The sequence below is a fragment of the Mirounga angustirostris genome, unplaced genomic scaffold (genome assembly GCF_029215605.1).
Source record: "Mirounga angustirostris isolate CCGP_5_RB_7025 unplaced genomic scaffold, mMirAng1.0.hap1 SCAF_5, whole genome shotgun sequence".
NCBI classification, from domain to species: Eukaryota; Metazoa; Chordata; class Mammalia; order Carnivora; family Phocidae; genus Mirounga; species Mirounga angustirostris.
Genome location: NW_026991713.1, coordinates 159,062,636 through 159,088,971, shown reverse-complemented (window position 1 = coordinate 159,088,971; position 26,336 = coordinate 159,062,636). Strand labels below are relative to the sequence as shown.

At 41.6% G+C, this 26,336-nt stretch overlaps 1 long non-coding RNA gene and 1 pseudogene across 1 annotated transcript in view; one reads left to right on the top strand and one right to left on the bottom strand.

Annotated features, from left to right (window-relative positions):
- Positions 1-916: 916 nt before the first annotated feature.
- Positions 917-26,336, bottom strand: part of LOC135364559 (uncharacterized) — a 58,388-nt gene continuing 32,968 nt past the window's right edge. The window contains exon 4 of the long non-coding RNA XR_010411927.1: positions 917-2,644. This is a non-coding gene — a long non-coding RNA (uncharacterized LOC135364559). The remainder of the gene's footprint in view (positions 2,645-26,336) is intronic.
- Positions 23,361-23,976, top strand: LOC123841050 (5'-AMP-activated protein kinase subunit gamma-1-like; annotated as a pseudogene).

Here is a 26,336-nt window from a genome sequence, read left to right as displayed (position 1 = left end):
TATATTTGAATGAGACAAATTTGAAGCTCTAAGGACACAAAAAGCTTCCTTGTGACCTAGAAGGCTGCAAGAATTTACATTGGAATGGAAACTTCTCATAATAAATAAATGATTTACTGAATGATTTAACACATTTTCTAATATGAATATATACACAAAAGATTTTTAATTCTGGGGCGCCTGGGTGGCTCAGTCGGTTGGGCAACTGCCTTCGGCTCGGGTCATGATCCTGGAGTCCCTGGATCGAGTCCCGCATCGGGCTCCCTGCTCTGCAGGGAGTCTGCTTCTCCCTCCGACCCTCCCCCTCTCATGTGCTCTCTCTCATTCTCTCTCTCTCAAATAAATAAATAAAATCTTTAAAAAAAAAAGATTTTTAATTGTAATAACCAGCATTATGTAAACTATCTACAAAACCTACAAGAAAAATTTGAAGAATGTTTTGTTGGCATTGATGAACTCAGAGTTACTTTTCAATTTATGCAAGACCCCTTTACATTCCATGTTAATAATACTGAGTTGACATGAGTCAGTGAATTGACATAACTTGGACAGACTTAATTTTGACACTGATCTGCTTTTGCTACAAACAATATTTCTAATAAAGATGAATTCATTTTGTCAATGTAGAAGCAAACATTAAAGGAAAATTTATTGGTACTTGATCCAGTAATTGAAAAACTTTTAAGTATGTTTGAAAGAGCTTGGGTATGTGACTTGACTTTTTCAACTGTAAATATGAATGCATATTAAATATTTCTTTTTTTTAAGATTTTATTTTTATTTATTTGACAGAGAGCGAGCGAGCACAAGCAGGAGGAGCGGCAGGCAGAGGGAGGAGCGGCAGGCAGAGGGAGAAGCAGGCTCCCCACGGAGAAAGGAGCCCAATGCAGGGCTCGATCCCAAGACCCTGGGATCATGACCTGAGCAGAAGGCAGACACCTAATGACTGAGCCACCCAGGTGCCCCAGATTAAATATTTCTAACAAAAATTTAGCATCTAGATCGAGGTGTGCTGAGTATAAGATACAACCTAGATCTCAAAGGCTTATAACAACCACCACAAAAAGGAACATATCTCATTAATGATTTTTTTTTTAAAAGATTTTATTTATTTATTTGACAGAGAGAGACACAGCGAGAGAGGGAACACAAGCAGGGGGAGTGGGAGAGAGAGAAGCAGGCTTCCCGCCGAGCGGGGAGCCCGACGCGGGGCTCGATCCCAGGACCCTGTGATCATGACCCGCGCCGAAGGCAGACGCTTAACGACTGAGCCACCCAGGCGCCCCTCATTAATGATTTTTTAATATTGAACATATGTTGATGTGATGAAATTTTGGAAATATCGGATTAAATAAAATGTACCATTAAAATTAATTTCACCTGTTCCTACCTTTTAAAATGTGGTTACTAGAAGATTTTAAAGTATGTATGTGGCTTGCATTAGTATTCTATTGATCAGCACTCATCTAGAATCCCTCCCTTCTTATTAGTGCCAGATCTCCTCCGGGGGAATTACCCACTGGGATTCGGTCTGACATGAGGGCAACTGAAGCCACCTGCCTCTTCGTGCAATTCCCACTGTGGAGGCAGAGGGAGCCAGGTCCAAAGAGGTAGCCATGAACCCGAGTGATCAGGTGCTTACTCCTGGGACTTCAATTCTGGAGTAAGTGGTGCCGAGACAAGGATTGCATGGAAGCGGAACGCCATATGGAGTCAGTGGCAGTTTGTGGACCAGGATTTTCAATTCCCCAAACTGTATTTCTGCTGCTATGGGGATGGGGTGGATGGATGTTGGAGAAGCGATCACCATGTCCACTACAGAAGTATAGCCAGAGGGAGATGCTGAATCAGGTGCAGATGGTGTCAAGCATGAAGTCTGAAGGGTTAGGGAAGTCCCAGACAGGGACTAAGCAACGAGGGTGGAAGCCAGTAGCATGAGCTGTCCCTGAGAATGAATGGTGGAGGGGGTGGCAGCTGAAAGAAACCACAGCAAGACTAAGGAAGATGGAGATAAGGCCTCCATATCTGTCCTAATCAACAGTCCTGCCAACAAAACCAGCCTCTGAGTTATGGAGTGAATGCCTGGGTTAATTCAAGAAAAAGGACTCTCTGGAACCACAATGTCATGGCAACCATGAAGGAATTCTACTTTCTCTATAGACTGGGTTGTATGGTTCTCATCAGTGGAATGGATTCTTTTCTCAGTCTAGAGAGATTTAAAGGTTCAGGAGCTCAGTCCCTCTGGCTATTATTTCAGGTCTGATTAAGGGTCCAGCTTGTAACTGGGCTCCTGCAACCGCATGCCCCAGTTCTGAGGATATCTCCCTTCTTCACTCCTATGCCTGAGTCCCTGTCCTAATGCATTGCTTGGGTGGTAACTTATTTGTCCCAGAGGCTGGAAATGTTCCTTGAATCTCCACTCAGTCACCACAGCCCGGCTCTGCCTTCCTTAGTTGGAAGCCCAGGCAGCTCTGGGCGGAACGGACCGACCCACGGCCCCCAGCACGAGTGATACTACCTGTTCCATTCCTCGGGCAGCGGAATGTCTCGAGAGCCAGGACACCTGGCTTCTAGGCCTGGCTCTGCCACTAGTTGCATGACTTTAGGCAAATCACATCACCTCTCTGGGCCTCAGTTTTCACACCTGAGAAATGAAGGGGTTGCATTATATTAGTGATTCTCTACTTTTAATTATTTTTCCCTCCCAAACACAGCCAGTGAGGTATATTTACCTAAGAGACACACCCATATGCAACTCCTAGGAGCTACCTGATTGCACCTCTTCCTTCCCCACTCAAGAAAGCATATTGGAATGCAGGGAAGACAATCTGACTGCATTTTTCTTTTTATTTATTTATTTATTTTAAAGATTTTATTTATTTATTTGACAGAGAGAGACACAGCGAGAGAGGGAACACAAGCAGGGGGAGTGGCAGAAGGAGAAGCAGGCTTCCCACTGAGCAGGGAGCCCGATGTGGGGCACGATCCCAGGACCCTGGGATCACGACCTGAGCCGAAGTCAGACGCTTAACAACTGAGCCACCCAGGTACCCCTGACTGCATTTTTATTAATATTAAAAATAATCACCTGCAGTCTTTTGACTACAACAGAGTTACACTCATTGAGGACTTAATTATCCACCTTCCAAATAAAAAGAGAGAGAGGGAAAGAGAGAGAGCCCAAGAAGGAAAAGCTCATCACTTAGTGAGGAATGAACGTGAGGTGGGAAAAATGGACCTCTCATCTCTTCCATTGGTCTCAGTAGTTGCAAACCTCCCATCCTGTGACGTTCCTTCCCATCCGGTGAGGTTATCATTAAGCTGAGAATTATACAAATGATTTTAATACAAAGCTCCTAAATGCAAACAATGACTTTAGCTCATGGTCAACTAAAGAAACAAAAATCTTTAATGATGCTGAGAGAAAACCTAACAGCATAGTATCTCTGGTATGGCCTCTTCCTTAGAGGGTTTTGTTTTTAAGATATATTTATTTATTTGAGAGAGAGAGAGAGAGAGAGCATGAGCAGGAGGGGCAGAGGCAGAGGGAGAGAAGAATCTCAAGCAGTCTCGGCGCTGAGTGTGGAGCCCTACACGGGGCTCAATCTCACCATTCCGAGATCACGACCCGAGCAGAAACTAAGAGTCGATCGCTTAACCAACTACGCCACCCAGAGGGCCCTTCCTTAGAGGTTTTCAAGGGAAACTGACTCTACAGTTTTCACCTTCTACACTTGCCTACTGATCCGTGTGTGGGATTCTACAGAATTCTCCATAGTCTTATTTACAGGTCTCACAAGTCGCCCTTGACAACTGCTGGGTTTGCGCACCAAGGCTGCTGGCTGGTGCGCTAGTGTCTCTGAGGTCTCTGCCTGCATCAGAGCGCTGGGAACCGCCTGCCTTCAGCCTCCCACCCTCTACCTGGCTTCCCCTACCTGATGCTCCTCTTCCACACTCTTGCCTAGGACGAGCACTAGCCACAGTCTTTTTTTTTTTTTTTTAAGATTTTATTTATTTGACAGAGAAATCGAGAGCAGGAACACAAGCAGGGGGCGTGGGAGACGGAGAAGCAGGCTTCCCGCTGAGCAGGGAGCCCGATGAGGCGCTGGATCCCAGGACCCTGGGATCATGACCTGAGCCGAAGGCAGCCGCTCAACTGACTGAGCCACCCAGGCGTCCCACCAACAGTCTCTCTTGTCAACATTTGTATCTACTTTACAGTTGTACCCCTTTGTAAGCCGCACAAGGGCAGAGATTGTGTCTAGTTAATTCCCTGTTCTGTTGCCGCCTGCATAGCATGTACTTAGTGAAGTAGTTACAGAATACAGGACTGACTAAAAGATTGAAAGCAGAAATAAATGAAGGAAATGATTCCTGTCGATTGACTGACCCCCTTTTAGCACATAAATATGTGTTAGTCTTTCTCATCTTTTATGATAAACACTCACACCAACACTAAAGAAAAATTGTCAGCCCCACACAATTCTCTCCTTTCAGAGCCAAGGAATTTGAAATATTTTTCAGCATGCTCCATTTCCCCTTCTTCGCATCCCATCTCTTCTTGAACCTCTGCGTTCTGGCTTCTGCTGCCTCCACATGAGTAAAACTGCTTCCACCATCAAGAACCTACATGTTGCCAAATCCAATGGACGAATTTTTCATCCTTGTTATACTTGCTCTCCTGACTCTAAAACCTAAAATTAGGCTGAATGTCCATTGAATGCATTTATTATTCTCATATAAACAGAGGGAAGGCAGAAGTGATTTTTTTTTTTAAAAACAAACATGGGAACAACAGTAAAAGTAGATATTGTTTCTGTTTTCCCAATGTGATCAGTTTAAGGGGAGACTAAATACAAAACCTTTTAGAGATGATAGAGATGCATTTGTTCAATCATTCATATATTCACACACACGCACACACACACACACACACACACACACACACTGAATCCCTTCAGTGTGTTTGGCATTGGGGAAGTAAGACAAGGCAGCAGATTTGAAGGAGGGTCCCCCTGGTGGTTGTGCCACCTATAAGATAGTTAATTTTGAATTTAAAAAAATAATAGTGAAACTGTTGACATGTGGTATTCATATAGGAAATGCACACATTTCAAAAGTTCAGTTTGATGAATTTTCACAAGCTGAACACACGCGTGTTCACAACACCCAGGTTAAGAAACAGAACATCACCAGAATTCCCACTGTTTTCTTCAGGACCCTCTCTGCTTCACAGTCACTGCTCCTGACTTTTAGAGGGTAGATCCATGTTGCCTGAATCTATGTTTCGTTCTCTGTACAAATGGAGTCATACAGGAATGCACTCTCCTGCGCCTTGCTTTTGCTCAATATGGTATTTGCAAGATTTATTGATATTGTGGCAAGTAGTTGTACATCATTCATTCTCCCTGCTGTCTGAATTCTCTGGTAGCAATACCCTCTACCTCCCCACATGGGACCTTCCTTCCCATAATAACTACCGTTCCCCCTCTCTCAGTAATGTCTCCTGACCCCCTTCCCTTCTTTTTCTCCATACCTCCTATCACCGTCTAACATACTACACATTTTACTTATTTCTCTTATTATTTGCCCCTTGCCTAGAATGGAAGTTCCACGGAGTTAGAAAGTGCTGGATGAATTCTCTCTGAACAAATGAACCTCAGCTACTTCTGCATGGTGCCCAGCATGCTCATAGCTGGAAGGAATGCCATGTTGCCCAGACAGAACAGATGGGTCAAGAACTGCAACAAAGTGTCATTTAGCAAGGGCCAACCTGATGTGGACTCAGGTGTGGCTCTCCGACCGTGACATCTGTACCTCAACTGTGAATATTAATGTGAAAATCCTACATAAAATGCTTGCCAATGAATTTTAGAAGTTTATTAAAATGGAAAAAGAAAACAGTCCCGAAGTATCCCGAAGTCAATTGGGAATATCCCTTAGGGGTATTGGAAAATTGGATGTGGACTTCCTGGTTTTACATCCTTTTGTATTTTTGGAATTCTTAATAATAAGATCCATTGATTTAGTAGTTAAAAATTAAAGAATAACATGCCACAGCTAAGTGTGGTCTGTCTTAGTATTATAAAAACTATTTAATATTTACAAATGGGTATCAGAGATATCACCAAGCCCTACAACATTTTATAAAAATTACCAATTTAATATTACAAAAATAGAAGAATGCCTGGCTTATAGTAGGCACCCAGATATTTCTTGAATGAATGAAAATATATTAAGATGTTAGATCATGCCAATAGGTCAAATAAGAAAAAAAAATGATACAATTTAACTAATAAATACCGAAAAAGCATTTAAAAAGAATTCGGCATCCATTCCTGATGAAAACCCTTGGCACGCATTAAAGAAAAAGGTTTCCATCATATGCCTCTCTGCAAACCACTGCAATCTGGCTGTTGCTGGCACCACGCCATGGAAACTGCTTTCCCCAAGGCGATCAGTACCCTACATATTGCCAAATCCAATGCACTTGGATGGGGAACAATAAATATGTAATGAATTAAGGAATAGATGATAAAAGAATCTCAGATCAACAGTCAACATCACAGTTAAAAATAAAACACCGGAGTTGTCTCTTCAAAGTCAGAAACTAAACCAGGATGTGAGCCACCGCTATCATTTGACATTTTTTCTGGAAGCTCAAGCAAAAACAAGCAAAACCCCCCAAAAACAAAAAAACCATGGAGACAGAACAAAATACAGCTATTGGAAATAAAGAAATAATAATTATCTTTCTTTGCATGAAATCTAGGAGAATCATAAAAAAACTATCAGAAATAATGAGAGGTCTAGAAGTTTACAAAATAAATATACAAAGAGCAATAGTTTTCCCCAAAAGTCAGCAAAGAGAATGTCTATTAAATGATGAAGCCAGTGAGAAAGTAAGATATAAAGAAGGCACAGAATCCTACAAATGAGAAGGAAAACAATCTAGGTAAAAGTTACAGAATTCCAGCATTACAAATTTATTTTTTTAAAGATTTAATTTATTTATTTGAGAGAGAGAGAGAGCACAAGCAGGGGAGAGGGGCAGAGGGAGAAGCAGACTCCCCACTGAGCAGGGAGCCCAATGCGGGGCTGGATCCCAGGACCCTGGGATCATGACCTGAGCTGAAGGCAGACGCTTAATTGACTGAGCCACCCAGGTGCCCCCAGGGTGACAAATTTAAAAAGGAAACATGGTACAGAGGATAATATTTTTTTCATTGGCTAAATGTGAAAAATAAATAATACTTAGGTTGCAAATTTTATATTAATTCTAAGTGAGAGAGATGGGCTTGATATCTAGCATCAGGTACAGTGTAACTATGAGACAAGGTGAAGACTGTTAAAATGGGGGCTGAAATCATACACCAGTTCCCTTGTTGCCCTCTGTAATGTCCGATGGGAGCTCCTGAATTTGTAAGGTCAGCTGACCTGAGATGGTTAATTCTGCTCCCTTGTAGGGAAGTAACTTAACGAATGCGGGAAAGTGTGTGAACAAGTGTATAGACGGGCAAACAAATCAAAGCTGTGGGATTAATACTTTTGTTAGCTTCAGCAGGAAGTGAAGTCCTTGTGATCAGTTGTGGGTTCTACATATTATTTAAGGGGTGTGAAACACTTGAAAGACTGTGATTTATTTAATGTGCATTTGGTTTGAAATGTATCGATCGAATTGTCACACTATTCTAGGTACCCGGCATTACAGTGCTGAAAAGACAGATGAGGTCCCTGCCTTAAAAGAGCTTATGAGAAGGGCACAGAGAACAAACAAACAAACAAATGCTTCACTCATACGATTTTTTTTTTAAGTGACTGATGCTGTGAAGAAAATAAACCTGGTTAGGGATAGACATGAAAGGGGGGTGTACTTTAGATCAAAGACTTCTCTGAGGAGGTATTTGAGCTGAGATCAAAAAACGTAGGAAGGAGCAAACCATGCAGAAGCAGAGCAGTCCATGTATGGGAAACATAGAGGCAGAAATGAGCTTGGTATGTTCCAGAGTCTTCAAGGCAACCACTGTGGCTGGAACAGAGTGAGTGAAGGGGAGCGGAGGAGGAAAGCAAAGCAGGTGCTGATGACCTTGGGGAAGGGTCTGGATTTTATTTGTATTTATTTTTTTTAAAGATTTTATTTATTCACTTGACAGAGAGGGAGAGCGCACAAGCAGGGGTGGCGGCAGGCAGAAGGAAAGGGAGAAGCAGGTTCCCCGTGGAGCAGGGAGCCCGATGAGGGGCTCGATCCCAGGACCCTGAGATCATGACCTGAGCCGAAGGCAGATGCTTAACTGACTGAACCACCCTGGTGCCCCTATTTTTATTATTATTTTTAGAGAGAGAATCTTAAGCAGGCTCCATGCCCAGTGTGGAGCCCAACATGGGGCTTGATTTCATGACCCTTAGATCGTGACCTGAGCCGAAACAAAGAGCCGGATGTTAACCGACTGAGCCACCCAGGTGCCCATCTGGATTTTATTCTTGATGTAAAGGGAAGTCATTAGAAGGTTTTGGGCATGGGTGTAATGTGATCTGTTTTATGATTTTAAAAGCCCATGGGGGCTGCTGTAAGATTGATCATCTGCAGTGAAGAGGGGTACCCTGGAAACAGGCAGGCCAGTTGAGATGCTCCTTAAGTAGTCCAGGTGGAAGATGATATTGGCTTGGAAGACAAGGATGTGGTGTAAATGGGCAGAAGTGAATAGCTGGGAGATAGGTTTTGAAGGTGGGGCCAAAGAACTGAACTAGGAATTGACTGGGTGTGGGATATAAAGCAATGGAAATCAAGAACTTCTAGGATTCAGAATGACACGGGTGGATGGATGGTGAGAAGATATGGGGTTTGGGTGGGCTGAAGGACATGTATGTTGAGGGGAAATCAAGAATTCTAGCTTGGACCTGTAAAATGTGGGTGCTTCTTGACTACCCAAGTGGAGATGGTAAGCAGGCAGCTGGATATGGGAAAGCACAGGAGAGTCATCTGCTTATAGATGGCATTTCCAGACAAGAGACCTAAGATATCAAAAAGAAAGTATTCAAGTGGAGTGATGCTGAAGTTTGAGGCTGGAACCCCGGGGGCATGCCAAGATTTAGGGCAAGTGGGAAGAGGAGGAGGAATGAAGAAAAGGACTCAGAGGGAGCGGGGGAGTCCCTGAACTCAAAGTAATTAATTGCATGAAATGATACTGAGATTTGCTGAGAAAGATGAGGACAGAGACTGGGCCACTAGATTGGCAAACTGAAGGTCATCAGTGGCCTTCGCCAGAGAGGTTTCGTGGGACTTGTAAAAATGTGATTGGAGTGGGTAGTTGTGGGGCTGAAAGTCCCAGTGAAGGTCTACACACCATATGTCTAAATATTTAAATGTTACCAATCAAGCAAACCATTAAGTAAAATATTCTCTTCCTGGGGTGCCTGGGTGGCTCAGTCAGTTAAGCGTCTGTGCTCAGCTCGGGTCATGATCTCAGGGTCCTGGGATAAAGCCCCCCCGGCCCCCCGGGCTGGGCTCCCTGCTTAGCAGGGAGTCTGCTTCTCCCTCTGCTCCTCCTCCTGCTCAAGCTCTCTCTCTCAAATAAATTTTTAAAAATCTTAAAAAAAAAAAAAAAAAAAGGCCAGGCACAATTCTTCCACTGTAAGAGGCTGGGGGGGCAGATTAAATGTGCACAGATGCAGCAGGTTGGTAACTGGTAACTCCAGCAGTAGGAAGAAAAAAAGACCTATTCTTTTCTAATTGCTCCTTGTATTCATAATTGCATAATAAGTGAGATCATCCGCTGAGTGTAGGGAGAGACAAGTTGTGAAAAGTGATCTGGGGGCACTTAAGAATGGTTAAGATGGTAAATTTCATGTCATGTGTATTTTACCACAATTAAAAATACTTTTAAAAATTATAAAAAGGCTGGGGCGCCTGGGTGGCTCAGTTGGTTGAGTGACTGCCTTCGGCTCAGGTCATGATCCTGGAGTCCCGGGATCGAGTCCCGCATCGGGCTCCCTGCTCGGCGGGGAGCCTGCTTCTCCCTCTGACCCTCCCCCATCTCATGCTCTCTCTCTCTGTCTCATTCTCTCTCTCAAATAAATAAATAAAAATTAAAAAAAAAAAAGTTTCCTTGTTCAGGGCGCCTGGGTGGCTCAGTTGGTTAAGCGACTGCCTTCGACTCAGGTCATGATCCTGGAGTCCCAGGATCGAGTCCCGCATCGGGCTCCCTGCTCGGCAGGGAGTCTGCTTCTCCCTCTGACCCTCCTCCCTCTCATGCTCTCTGTCTCTCACTCTCTCTCTCTCTCTCAAATAAATAAATAAAATCTTAAAAAAAAAAAAAAAAAGAATGGCTAAGATGGTAAATTTCATGTCATGTGTATTTTACCACAATTAAAAATACTTTTAAAAATTATAAAAAGGCTGGGGTGCCTGGGTGGCTCAGTCGGTTGAGTGACTGCCTTCGGCTCAGGTCATGATCCTGGAGTCCCAGGATCGAGTCCCGCATCGGGCTCCCTGCTCGGCAGGGAGTCTGCTTCTCCCTCTGACCCTCCTCCCTCTCATGCTCTCTGTCTCTCATTCTCTCTCTCTCAAATAAATAAATAAAATCTTTAAAAAAAAATTATAAAAAGGCTAAAAATGACCACCCTCCTCAAAAAAAAAAAAAAAAAAACTATCTGGAAAACAGGAGAGTAAATATATTAGGGAAGTGTAATATTAGAGGGGCAGTGCTAGAGGCTTACTGATTTGTGGACATAAATTTAAAGCGAAACCAATAAACATAATTGTGCATGTTTTTCCTCCTGCTGCTTTCTGTTGCCAGGTGAAGTACGTAAAAAGTTGGGTTAGGGGAGCTTGACTGATAGAAGATTTGTGACTTTAATTAAAAATACTTAAGAGAATTTGATTGATTTAGACAGCAACGGAATGTGTAGAAACCTCTGGATCAGTAAATAATCTCAGACTTAATAGGTTTGTAAACAATGTTTCAGGGTGTAGCAACTCCGTTTGTTACATTTGTAAGTCTGCCTTGTCAGACATTTGAAGCACTGAAGAGAATCAAATTTGCAATTGTGGTTGAAAATGCCAACGCAAAGGGAATGTTATTAATCAAGTCTGTAAATGACGGTTAAATATTTAGGGGAATTCACTATGTCAAATTTACAAGCTAATTTAGCACTGATCTAAGAACAAATAAAAATCTGCCAGTCATTAACTTTGCATAAGAGATAGCTAGACTTAGAAACACAATACGATCTGTGGGTTGTATGTTAAAGGCTTAGGGGAAACTAACTAGGTTTTTAAATCTGTCACTTTAATACACTGAGCATTAGTTAAAATACAAGTAACTCTAAGTTTACTCCTGTCTTCCCTAAGGCCCAAATTTAGATGCTAAAAATAAGGCTGTTCCCTGTGAGATGCCATCTTATGACAGTCTCACTATTTTCTCAGCACAGGTATCTATCGCCCATGTTCCAAAATCCCACTAAAATGACAGAAAAAAAATACAGTAGTCTCTCATTATCTGTGGTTTTTCTTGCCACCGTTTAAGTTACCTGGGACCAACCGCAGTCCAGAAGCAGATGATTCTCCTGATTTATTGTCAGAAGGTCAGTAGTATCCTTGTGCTAGGTCACAGTGCCTACGTCATTCACCTTACTTCATCTCATCACGTGGGCATTTTATCATGTCCCATCATCAGGAGAAGAGGAAGGGTGAGAACAGGGCAATAAGATGCTTTGAGAGAGAGACCACATTCGCATAATTTCCATTACAGTATATTGTTATAATTGTTATATTATTTGTTATTATTGTTAATTTCTTACTGTGCCTAATTTAAATTTTTTTAAAGATTTATTTGAGAGAGAGCGAGCGAGTGTGGCGGGGAGGAGCAGAGGGAGAGAGAATCTTAAGCAGACTCCATGCTGAGCAAGCAGATAGCCTGATGCGGGGCTCTGTCTCATGATCCTGAGATCACAACCTGAGCCAAAACCAAGAGTCGGACACTTAACCAACTGTGCCACCCAGGTGCTCCTGTACCTAATTTGTAAATTAAACTGTAACACAGGTATGCATGGGTAGAAAAAACATAGTACATACAGGGTTTGGTACTATCTATGGTTTTGGGCATTCACTGGGGGTACAGGAAGATATAACTTGTGGTTAAGGGGGGCTAATGTATATATCTTATATATACACGCAAATTTTGCATATAGATCCATAATGGCCCCAAACAGATTAAGATTCTTAATCAGTAAATCAGAAATGGTGACAAATTCTTTAAGACAGACTATTTAAGGGTTCAAATCAATGGCAAAACCAGGGTAGAGAAACTTGAGGTTAAACACTCGGGAGGGAAGGCAGTTCTTCCCAAGGAAGCCTGGGGGAAATCCAAGATTAGAGGAAACAAACACGAAGAATGAAAGAGGTCCCCCAGGGCAGTCCTTGAGGTAATTAAATACAGGGCTGCATTTGGCCTGGCTGGATCAGACATCCCCTCTGGCTGGCAGCTCCAGGAGGATAAAGTTTCCGGAGTAAAGACCTTAAGACTATTTTTTGAACAGGAGAATAAATACCTCTCCTGGGGAAGGGTCTGAATTTGAAGGTTGGCCTGGATGGGAAAGCAGAGACCTTTTTTTTTTTTTTTTAAAGATTTAATTATTTATTTTACAGAGAGAGAGAGTGAGTACACAAGCAAGGGGAAGGGGGAGAGGGAGAAGCAGGCTCCCTCTTGAGCAGGGAGCCCGATGTGGGGCTAGATCCCAAGACCCTGGGATCATGACCTGAGCCAAAGGCAGATGCCCAACCAACTGAGCCACCCAGGTGCCCTGAAGCAGAGCCCTTCTTAACAAGGCCTCCATAATAATAGGGGCCAAGGCTGGGGACAAAGAGGAAAGGTTGTCCCCAGCGCCTGCCCCACAACAGCCACATGGGTAGCTCTCCAAGGTAGGACACTTCAGAGTAACCACAGGAGCTGCAGAAGAAGGAGAGCAGTGGCCTGAATAATATTTAGCTACCACGAAGGATAGAGTATAAGCAACTTAGTCTGGCAGTATGATTACACCCTGTCTCTTAGAATCTCAGGAATTGGGGCGCCTGGGTGGCTCAGGCGGTTAAGTGTCTGCCTTCAGCTCAAGTCATGATCCCGGAGTCCCAGGATCGAGCCCTGCCTCAGGCTCCCCACTCAGCGGGGATTCTGCTTCTCCCTCTGACCTCCCTGTCTTGTGCACTCTCTCTCTCAAATAAATAAATAAATAAATAATCTTAAAAAAAAAAAAAAAAGAATCTCAGGAATTGGTTCCTGAAGTAAGAACAGGGATTCTCATTTGGACTGATGCTCCAGCTTCCAACACTGCAAAGTCTAGAGAAACAAAGTGCTGGATATAAGAAACATAGTATCTAAAAATAACTAGTAAAACTTATGGCTATATCTAAGTAAATAAATCTAAATAGAATTTCCTTAGATCTCACTATTGGAGCTGGGACAGGAAAAAGCTTGGAAGTATGTTATGGCTTGAATTGTCCCAGGGGAGGTATAGTTGCAGTGTATAGTCTAGATACTGCCAGGAAGCTTTCTGTTTAAGGAGATTTAAGATAAATCAGGATGGGTCATGCAGCAGGCTTCTGGGGTGTTGGTAATATTTCATTTCTCAATGTAAAAATTTTAAGCTTGCTTTATGTTCTTTTTTTCCAGTGTGTGTTATATTTCTGTACTTGTGACATTTTATAATGAAACATTAAAAAAAACCAAAAATCAAGAAAGACTATTAGATTTTGGGTTCTCAAACCTGGCTAAACATTAGAAGAACCTGGGGAGGGTTTAAAAAAATACTGATGTACAGAACACACACCAGACCAAATAAATTAGAATGTCTGGGATGGACTCAGACATACGTATCTGAGAATGGCTGTACTAGAAGAATAAAAATAAACAAATTCAGCAGAGGAAACATTAATCACAATCATTATTGATGGGTTAAATTCCCCAATTAAAAGGCAGAACCCAAACAAGATCACCAAGATCCACATTTTCTTCATTTCTCAGGTTTCCTATCAGTATTGGCTCTGTTCTCAAATTTCTTGTGCTTATAAGATTGCTGTAGAAATACTGTCCCTATATTCTTTTACATTTGCATTAAGAGGGAAAACTCTTGAGCTTGTGCCAGAAATCTCAGCAAAAGTGTCATGGCATCTCTCTTTTAAGATTTCTTTATTTTACAGAGAGAGGAAGTGAGAGAGATCGAGGGAGAGCACAAGCAGTGGGAGAGGCAAAGGGAGAGAGAGAGAAAGGATCTCAAGCAGACTCCCCATTGACTATGGAGCCAACGTGGAGCTCCATCCCAGGACCCTGAGATCATGACCTGAGCCAAAACCAAGAGTCCGATGCTTAACCGACTGAGCCACCCAGGTGTCTCAGCATCTCTCTCTTTTTTTCTATTGTGACCCTGTGCCAATCACTGATCCTTGAGCCAATCACTATGACCAGGAGACTTTGATTGGTCAGACCTACTGCATAGGCATGGGGTGGAGTGAATACCACCAGACTTAGTGGGATGAGTGTGTGGGGGAGAGTTTGGGTTTGGAAATCAAGTTCATATAGCAAGGGATGCAGTATGATTTGCACATACTTGGCATCTGAATTTTGGATAACAAGTAGCAAGAGTTTGGATAGAGCAGTATACAAGCCCTATTAGCAAGAAGTATTTGAATACACTCAGATCCTGAATTTGGGAAGAAAGAGTTGAAATTGCAAAAGCAGGATGGTGAGAAATATCAGGTCAGTTAAAGGGATACCGTTGTTTGCAGTCAATTATTGAAGTATATAATATACTTCAGATAAATAAGTATATATGTATCTGGATTAATGACAGATTCAACTTATTTTTGTTCTACGAAATTAGAAAGCACTAAGAATTATGGGCTATTAGATAAAGCAGCAAATGTTTAGTGGTCCTGACAATGGTTCTGTTAGGTGGATGGGACATATACCTAGAAACAGTGGTGAGGTTTCTCATCAAAGACCACTTTCTTTTTTTCTTTTTAAGATTTTATTTATTTGACAGAGAGAGAGAACACAAGCAGGGGGAGCAGCAGGTAGAGGGAGAAGCAGGCTCCCTGCTGAGCAAGGAGCACAATGTGGGGCTCAATCCCAGGACCCGCCCAGGATCATGACCTGAGGCACAGGCAGACACTCAACCGACTGAGCCATCCAGGTGCCCCATCAAAGACCACTTTCATCAACAGCTAAGTCAAGGAACAGATCTTATTCAAAGGTGGGATGGTTTCCCTTTGGTGCCAGTTACAAATGAACTTTTTTTTAAGATTTTATTTATTTATTCATGAGAGACAGAGAGAGAAAGAGAGTCGATCCCAGGGCCCTGGGATCATGACCTGAGCCAAAGACAGATGCTTAACTGACTGAGCCACCCAGGCATCCCTGCAAATGAACTTCTAATGTTTTTTGTTTAGCTTCAGCTCTGGAAAGAACTTCTCCATGTTTCCTGGCATTGTGTATGGTTATTAAATAGTAATATGTCATTGATTTCTTTCAGAGAATGAAGAAAATCAAGTGTTAGCGAAGAGTCAATGCCTGCCGATGAAGCCTGCTGCATCAAAGTTCAATTTCCTGATATCTTATCCTCAGCACTGAATATCCTCAGCACATAACATCCTATTATGTGAGGCCTAAAAGGAGAAGTTCAAGCTTTTCAAGCTCCTGACCACTGTGTGTTGACATATCACTTGAAATCAGAGATAACATTTCTTCACAATGCTGATAATGACAACAAGGACCAGATTTATGATTTCTGGTCTTTCACAGAATCATTAGTGTTGTAAGGAAATTTTATCCCCTCCTTCATTTTGATTATTCACATGAGTACCTTCCCCTCGGACGGCCAGACTGCTTTACCATGGAGAAGCAGCGTTAGTACCCGTCACCCATTTCTTCACAAAACCCACAGGAAACACTTATGCTCTGGGACTGAGATGTGATTGTGCTAACAACTTTTATTACTTCTTCGACCCTTAGTTAAGATCAGGATGCATAACTGTTCTTAGGAAGTAAACTGGTGGGCAATTTAGTACTCAGATATAACTATGTGTGATTGGTCAAGGGATGCTGACGGTAAAAATGGTGCAATTCCCCACCTCCCCACCTTGTCCTATCATGTTGTAGCATCCTCCCTATCTGTGAGGTCACCATGGGATTGTGCTGTGACCCAGTGGGATGTCAGTGAATGTGACAAGGCAGAGACTTTAGGAGTGCTTGCATATTGGGGCTGGCTTGTTCTTTCTCCTGGGCCTTTGCCATACGAACATGCTTGGGCTAGCCTGCTGAAGGACACAATGCATGGTGTAGAGTTACCCCAGTTGTCCCAGATAAGTCTATCCCAGACTAGCCAAGCTGATACTGGGACATATGAAAGAAGCCAGCCAAAAGCATCAGAGCTGCCCACATGACCCACAGCCCAGGCTGGCTTCATGAGCACATGACCTTTGTAGTCACATAGGGGCTCTGTGTTAAGACCTCGTATTGGTTTGATGTTCTGCTATCATTGTCTTTAAATTCGTAATCATTTTTTCTATAAGGGGCCCTGCATTTTTATCTTGCACCGAGCTCCACAAATTATGTAGCTGACTTTGCCTCCATCTTATCACTGACACAGGGGTAAAGCCTTGCTGAGATGAGAAGAACCACCCCACTGGCCTACAGACTCATGAGATAAATAAATTCTTAGTACTTAAGTGACTGGATTTTGAGGTTGTTTTGCATTATTGTAGCAATAGATACTGATACACCAAACCCTTCTTTGCAGGACATGTGGCTGGTCCTCCATCAGCATTATCTCAAAGACGCTTCTTTTTTTTTTTTTTTTTAAGATTTTATTTATTTATTTTGAGAGAGAGAGAATGAGACAGAGAGCATGAGAGAAGGGAGGGTCAGAGGGAGAAGCAGACTCCCTGCTGAGCAGGGAGCCCGATGCGGGACTCGATCCCGGGACTCCAGGATCATGACCTGAGCCGAAGGCAGTCGCCCAACCAACTGAGCCACCCAGGCGCCCATCTCAAAGATGCTTCTAATCGGCGTCATGTCTCACAAAAATAAGGGGCGCCTGGGTGGCTCAGTCGTTGAGTGTCTGCCTTCGGCTCAGGTCATGATCCCAGGGTCCTGGGATTGAGCCCCGCATCAGGCTCCCTGCTCCGTGGGAAGCCTGCTTCTCCCTCTCCCACTCCCCCTGCTTGTGTTCCTGCTCTCGCTGTCTCTCTCTGTCAAATAAATAAATCTTTAAAAAAATAATAATAATATTAGATTAATTGATAAACAGAACTCAGAATTACCAAGTGTGCCTTTACCATTCATATATGTACCCCAGGGATGCAAAGAGCTGGCTCATACCTTCCCCACTAGTGCTTTCACTCAGCTATAAAACAAAGTATCGGGGGTCATCATTACAATAATAGTTCCACCATATCTGTATGCCCCTTGTGCTGTCCTGCAGACAACCCTGCCATTAGGTTTGCTTAGGGCTACTTTTGCTTTCTCTCCTGGCATTTTATTTGTCCTGAATTTGAGGCTGGCTTTATAAGCATGTTGACCACAGCATGACTTTCATCTGTTGTTGCTGTTGTCTGGCTTCTTTGCACTTAGAAATAAAATTTATCAATTTCATACCACAAATTATTTTGCACACAGTCCAGGAAAATCTACCAGTTGACCAGAGAGGTTATTCTATTTTAGAAATGATGTGACATCTCTGAAATCATTATGAAACTCTCTGACAGAGTTTTCTTTTTTTTTTTTTAAAGATTTTATTTATTTATTTGACAGAGAGAGACACAGCGAGAGAGGGAACACAAGCAGGGGGAGTGGGAGAGGGAGAAGCAGACTCCCTGCCGAGCAGGGAGCCCGATGCGGGACTCGATCCCAGGACCCTGGGATCATGACCTGAGCTGAAGGCAGTCGCTCAACCAACTGAGCCACCCAGGCGCCCCTCTGACAGAGTTTTCTAATAGAGTGTACATTGGAGACAAGAGGGGGATGAATCCCTTGCTCAAAAAAAAAAAAAAAAAAATCCAGTTTTCAGATATTCATAGCCACATTTTCCATTCACACTTTGCCTTTCAGCTGCTTTGGTGAAATCATCACATTCACATTCACAGATGCTCTTGTCCCAACAGATCCTGGAGTCCTGTTTGCTAATTACGCTTCTGAGTTGCGGTGTTTGTACTACTATTTTTATCTTTGCTTTTACACTTCAATGAACCGCTCTTTAGTCATTAATCTATTTTTGTTCATCAGAACTGTAACAAAACAATAGTAACAACAAAAAATGCAAATTTTACACACATAAACAATAATAGGCAAATGATATAGCTAAAATAAACTACATCCTAGTAACTGAATTTTAACTATACCTTGCTAAGAGTCTGACCATTTTGAGCCATCGGCACCCTTGCACCATTATTAGGAACATAACGGACCTTGATAATTTTTCTTCCTTTTCAAATTTATAACATTCTGAAGCACCTATTTTCCTATTGCGTATGTCACAGAAACTGCCAAACAACTCGGAGACCATTTGTTTTACAGACAACTTGATCGCATTTTAGAAATACTGACCCAAAAGATAAAGCTTGAGCTCTTTGACGTGGTATGTAAGCCATCTAACAGTTATTAGCATATGTATGTGTGTGTGTATGTGGATGGCGTATAACAATGACAATAACAACAACACTTTCTCTTTACTGAGGCCTTAAATGATACCATGTGATCAGTGCCAATCTAAGCATTCCAAATGGATTCTCTTACTTCAAACTCAGAATAACCCTAGGAGGGAGGTGCTACTGTTGTTATTGTACATATATAGAAAGGGATTTCTGTATATTACAGAGGTACTTGCTCACGATCACAGAGATAGTAGGAGGCTGAGCAGGAATCTGGTCCCAAGCTTGTCTAACTCTTAATGACCACACTGTTTGGCATCCCCTCTTTGACCTCCCCTTCCTGTACTCTCTCACAAACACGCACAGCCTCCGTATGCTCCAGCCATACCACACTCCTTTCCCTTCCTCAGTGATCTTCCATCTGTGTCTGTGCACACTTTGCTCCCTCTGTCTGGGATGTTCTCTTCCATTTCTTGCCTCGTCACCTTGGTGAACTCTCACTCACCCATCAGCACCCCATTGAAGAATCTTCTTCGTAAGGAATCTTCTTCTTTCCTTCCACCCACATCCCAGGATTTTTACATTGTCTGTAATAGCCTACATTTTATTTCTTTCCATTCTCCAAATAAAGACGCAAAAATGTCTAGAGTGACAGCTGAGTTATTAAGAATTACAATATGACAGAACATAATTTACTACATTGTATCTGATTGTTCCCTGGTCTATCATTAGTTGACTCCACTTATTGACTTATGTCTCAATGAATAGGTAATTCCTCACCTTAAAAATGTTATTCTCAGGTGGTCAGAGAACAGAATTAATTCTCATTGTGTCTATAATAGCAACTAGTTAACTTCATGAGGCACAGAAAATATATTGTTTTACCCTCTCCAATTTACTCTCCAAGAATGAGACCCATGACAATAGGTAAAGTTTCTAAAATCACTATCACTGGTAGATGATATTGCTTTATAGATATTCAGAAAATACAGTTCTATCAAGGTGGCAAGAATATATCTTCAGGTCTGCTAGTAATTAAGAAAGCTGTAAGGGGCGCCTGGGTGGCTCAGTCATTAAGCATCTGCCTTCGGCTCAGGTCATGGTCCCAGGGTCCTGGGATCAAGCCCTGCATCAGGCTCCCTGCTCGGTGGGGGACCTGCTTCTCCCACTCCCACTCTCCCTGTTTATGTTCCCTCTCTTGCTGTGTCTCTCTCTGTCAAATAAATAAAATCTTAAAAAAAAAAAAAAGTTGTAAGTTAATCAGTAAGAAGAGAAAGTAGAAGGTAGTGGCTTGGAGTAATGGTCCCTAAACTCATTTGAACACTCACTTCAACAGTATATATTTTGGGACTGCACCCCCATAAATGTGTGTATTTATTTATATTTTATGTATACATATTATTGTATGAAACACTCAGTATATTAAAAAACATTCATGAAATGGAAACTAAAAGAAATGAGGTAAGGAATAAATATAATTAGAAGTTCCACTATTTTCATTCCTCACCCAATGGGTCATCTGGTGTACCTGCTGGGATATATATTTGCACTATATTACTGAAGATCAAAAGTCTGCAAATCATTCTCTGGATAAGTACTACTAGCCCACCTGGTTCCAGATGCTGGGCTCTCCTCAGTGATCCCCAGCACCTGGATGGCCCCTGTGGACTCAAGATCCACCATGTGCCCAAACATGGCCTGCCTACCAAAGGACTCCAATAATAAGCCTGCATATGGTTACCGCCGGATGGCCCACCTAGAATCTCTGGAGAGGCCAACTAGTGAAAAGTTTTGCCTGTTGAAGCCAGGGTGTAAAGACTGGAAGAGGTGCCTACTTCCTTAACTGTGCAGACACCAAAGCAAGACCACGAGGATCATGAATAATCAAGGAAACATGACCTCACCAAAAGAAACTAATAGAACTCCAACAACTGACCCTAAAGAAATGGAGATCTAGGAACTGTCTGACAAAGAATTCAGAATAATCTTCTTAAAGAAATTCTGTGAACTGCAAGAAAACACAGATAAAGGGGCGCCTGGGTGGCTCAGCCGTTAAGCGTCTGCCTTCGGCTCAGGTCATGGTCCCAGGGTCCTGGGATCAAGCCCCACATCGGGCTCCCTGCTCCGCGGGAAGCCTGCTTCTCCCTCTCCCACTCCCCCTGCTTGTGTTCCCTCTCACTGTGTCTCTCTGTCAAATAAATAAAACCTTTAAAAAAAAAAAAACACAGATAAAAAACTAAATGAAATTAGGAAAACAATGCATGAACAAAATGAGAAGTTCAGCAAGAAATAGAAACCATTAAAAAAAACAAACACAGAAGTCCTAGAACTGACAAATACAATAACTAAAATGAAGAGATCAATAGAAAGCTCAACAGCAGACTCGACCAAGCAGAAGAAAGAATTCATGAGCTAGATGGCAGATCATTTGAAATCAGTCAGAGGAGTAAAAAGAAAAAAAAATGAAAAAGAATAAAGAAAGCCTATATGAATTATGTGATAACATTCAAAGAAACCATGCATTACTGGATTACCAGAAGGAGAAGAGTGGGGAAAAGAGGCAGAAAGCTTATTTAAAGAAATAATGGCTGAGAACTTCCCAAATCTGGATTGAGATTTGGACATCCAAAAAGTTAATAAGTCACCCTAAAATTTCAGCCCAAAATGATCTTCTCTAAGACACTTTATAATAAAACGTCTAAAATCAAAGAAAAAGAATTTTTGTTGTTGTTTTTTTTTTAAAGATTTTATTTATTTATTTGACAGAGAGAGGGAACATAAACGGGGGAGTGGGGGAGGGAGAAGCAGGCTTCCCGCCGAGCAGGGAGCCCAATGTGGGACTCGATCCCAGGATCCTGGGATCATGACCTGAGCCGAAGGCAGACGCTTAACAACCGAGCCACCCAGGCACCCAAAGAAAAAGAATTTTTAAAGCAGCAAGATTAAAAAAAATTCTCACATATCTGGGAACCCCCCTAAGGCTATAGAAGATTTTTTAGCAGAGACCTTGCAGGACAGGAAGAGTGGAATGATACATTCAGATTGCTGAAAGAAAAAAAAAAAACTATCAACCAAGAATAATTTACCTGGCAAAGTTGTTTTGAGAAATGAAGGAGAGATAAAGATTTTTCCAAACAAACAGAAGCTGAGGGAGACCGTCATCACTAGAACTGCCTTACAAGACATGCTGAAAGGAATTCTTGGAGCAGAAATGAAAGGACATTAATTAGCAACATGAAAATATATGCAAATATAAAACATATTGGTAAAGGGAAGTATATAGTCAAATTCAGAATAATACTGTAATATGGTTGTGTGTTAATCACTTAATTGTAATATAAAGGTTTAAAGGACAGAAGTATTAAAAGTAACTATCACTACCATAATATGTTAGTGGATCTACAATGTAAATGAGATAAATTGTGACATCAAAAACATAAAATATGGGAGGGCAGTAAGAGGGTTGAATTTTTGTATATGATCGAAGCAAATTATCATCTTGAAGTAGACTGTTAAGTCTATGAGACATTTTACACAATTCTCATAATAACCACAAAACAAAGACCTATGGCAGACACACAAAAGGCAAAGACAATCAAAGCTTACTACTATGGAAAATCATCAACTCACAATGGAAGGTAACAGAAGAGGAAGAAATAAATAAGGGAACTACAAAGCAAACAGAAAATAATAAGATGGCATTAATAAGTATTTACCTGTCAATAATTACTTCTACTATAAATAGACTAAATTCTCCAATCAAAAGGCATAGAGTGGTTGAATGGATTAAAAAACACAACCCAACCATATGTTGTGTACAAGAGACTCACTTCAACCTTAAGGACATACATAGTCTCAAGTGAAGGGGTAGAAAAATATATTTCATACAAATGGAAACCAAAAGCGAGTAGGAGTAGCTATACTTGTATGAGCAAAATAGACTTTTAAGTCAAAAATTGTAACAAGAAACAACAAAGGTCATTATGTAATGATAAAGGGGTTAATTCATCAAGAGAAGATAACAATTGTAAATATATATGCACTTAATATCAGAGCAACTAAACATTATACTAAGCAAATACTAACAGATCTGAAGGGAGAAACAAACAACACTACAATAATACTAGGGGACTTCAGGAGCTCACTTAAAACAACAGACTTGTTTATCCAGACAGAAAATCAATAAAGAAACATTGGACTTGAACTATACCTTAGCCCAAATACATGCAGAACATTCCACCCAATGGCAGTAGAATACACATTTGTCTGAAGTGCACATGAACATTCTCTAGGATAGGTATGTTCGGTTACAGAACAATTCTTAGCAAATGCAAGGTGACTGAAATCATACCAAGTATCTTTTCTGACCACAATGGTATGAAACTAGAAATCAATTACAAGAGCAAAACTGGAAAATTCACAAATGTGTGGAAATTAAACAACATACTCTTGAACAACCACTGAGTCAAAGAAGAAATCAAAAGGGAAATAAAAAAATATCTTGATACAAAGGAAAATGAAAACACAAGACACTAAACTCATGGGATGCAGCAAAAGCAGTTCTGAGAGGGAAGTTTAAAGCAATAAATGCCTTCATTGTGAAAAAAAGAGAGCACGCTTCCTAAAGCAAAAGAACCCAGCAAGTGTCTCTTGCAAAGGAGATGGTCACTTCTTGGGATAGCTTCCAGCTCTGGAAAATAAGCATCCTCAAGGGACCCTAGAATCTAACCATAGCATGTACACTTCTTTTATGAAGTCTCATCACAGCTATGACCAGATTCCCACAAGCTCCAATTTGTTTGTATTTAATATTTCCCTGTAGATGAAGAAAACTTTTTTTTTTTCTTCCCCCCTTTGGCAACTAATGGTATATAAGCTGTCCCTTATGGGGCAGTGGGAAAGTAAGAATCAAAGTTTTGTGGGCATGCTGGCCATCAAGGATTTCATCAATATCCTGCACTATTACTAATAAACCAGTTTTGGTATAGATCTATGAGCTGTAAGAATGCAAGACAGAAACCTGGAGGGAAGCGTACCCACAGGACTTCTTTAATCCCTTGTATGCATTGCTTCTAACGCCAGCTTGTTTGATGTTGTCTCTTCATTAATTCAAAATAAGACCCACAGGCTGCCAGTTATTGACCCGGAATCAGGCAACACTTTGTATATCCTCACCTACAAGAGCATTCTCAAGTTCTTCAAATTGTTTGCCTGTGTTTCCCAAGCCAGAGTTTATGTCTAAGTCTCTGAAAGAGCTATAGATTAGCATGTAGGCCAACACTGTTATGAGTCATGCTACCATCCCTGTTTACATGGCTCTAGGCATTTTTTTTTAAGATTTTATTAATTTATTTGACAGAGAGAGACACAGCGAGAGAGGGAACACAAGCAGGGGGAGTGGGAGAGGAAGAAGCAGTCTCCCTGCCGAGCAGGGAGCCTGATGCGGGGCTCGATCCCAGGACCCCGGGACCATGACCTGAGCTGAAGGCAGACGCTTAACGACTGAGCCACCCAGGCGTCCCGGCTCCAGGCATTTTATACAGCACTGATTTTCAGCCCTGCCAGTGTTGGATGAGAAAGAGCGTGTGGTGGACATCTACTCTAAGTTTTATGTTATCAATTTGGCAGCAGAAAAGACCTACATACAATAACCTAGATGTGTCAGTGACCAAAGCTCTACAGTGTTGATCACATTACTTTAAATGTGTCCTTGGGGCTCCTGGGCAGTTCAGTCAGTTAAGTGTCTGATCTTGGTTTCAGCTCAGGTCATGTTCTCAGGGTTGTGAGATTGAGCCCCGCAACAGGCTCCATGCTGAGCATAGAGTCTGCAGGAGATTCTTTCCCCTTTTCCTCTCCCTTCCCCTCTGCTCCTCCCGCCACTCACATGCATGCACAAGCACTCTCTCTCTCTCTCTCAAATAGATAAATAAAATCTTTAAAAATGTCCTCAAGTGCTATTTGCATGAGACTTTGGAGACCATCATCAACAGGCTGGTGGAACCAGAGATTTACCTATTTGTAGTGGTGGATAAGAATGATGCAGTCAAGGAAATTGTATCACCATCTGACATTGTTCAGGACTTGGTGCTCACAGGCAAAGACAAAAAATCCTGACCTGGGGAAAGAGGTCAGACAGCACCAGGGGATAAGCCCTACTCACTACCCACCCTGGGAATCACAGATGAAATCCTAAGAGAACTATGACTATTCCCTGCTCACGAGACCCCTACTCTTCTACCTGGAAGCTGGGGAAGGTAGGAAAGAGGAAGGAGAATGGATCTTAAGGTGCCCTTATCCTCACAATACTCTTGAGAAAAACTTTCAGCCTAGCCCAGCCTAGCCCCTGTCCTTTCAGACATAGTCTCTTTTTTGAGCAAACTATGGGTTCTGTGCCCCTGAAAAAAAATTTTGGTCTCTAAGAGATTCCCAAACTTCACCCAGCCCTTAACTCTGCCTTTGACTCTCCCCTAAGATAATAGCACAACAAAACTCTTCATAAAGATATTTTTATTCATCCTGTTTCATGCTGTATAGTGACATTTCTTCCCCTAATAGGAATAGGGAGAATGGAGGGGAGAGGGGCATCTTTGGGTTCCTGTGCTGTGTGCATATGAAGGGGAATGGGAGTTAGGTGGAGAAGGATGGCAAAGTGGCTAGCTGAGGTTATTGCTTTTCATGGCAATCCTGATTAAAATGACAGGACCCGAAAACAACAACAACAACAAAAATCACAAATAAAAAACCTAACTTTACCCCTGAAGGAACTAGAAAAAGTAACTAAGCCCAAGGTTAGCAGAAAGAAGGACATAACAAAGATCAGAGCAGAAATATATGAAATAGAGGAAAAACAATAGAAAAGATCAACCAAATTAACAGCTAGTTTTTTTTTAAAATATAAACAAATTGGCAAACCTTTAACCAGACAAAGAAAAAAAGAAAGGACCCAAATAACTAAAATCAGAAATGAAAGAGGAGACATTACAACTAACACCACAGTAATACAAATGATCATAAGAGACTACTATGAACCATTATATGCCAACAAATGGGATAATCCAGAAAAAATGGATAAATTCCTAGAAACATACAACCTATCAAGACTGAATCATGAAGAAATAGAAAATATGAATAGACCAAAAACAAGTAAGGAGATTGAATCGATAATTTAAAACCTCCCAAGAGAGAAAAGCCCAGCACCAGATGGCTTCACTGGTGAATTCTAACAAATATATAAAGAGGAGTTTACATCAATCCTTTTCAAACTCTTCCCAAAAATTGAAGAGGAAGGGACACTCCCAAACTCATTTTTTGAGTCCAGCAGTACTCTGATACCAAAGCCAGATAAGGACAACACAAGAAAAGTAAACTACAGGCCCATATTCCTAATGAATATAGATATAGATATCCTCATCAAAATACTAGCAAAATGAATTCGGCATATTGAAATGATTGTACAACATGATCAAGTGAGGTTCATTCCTGGGTTGCAAATCGATAAATGTGAATACCACATTAACAGAATGAAAGATAAAAATCATATGATCATCTCAACAGAGGAAGAAAAGTATTTGACAAAACTCAACATCCTTTCATGATAAAAACCCTCAACAAATTGGGTATAGAAGGAATGAACATACCTCAACATAATAAAGGTCCTATATGACAAACCCACACCATACTCAACAATGAAAGGTTG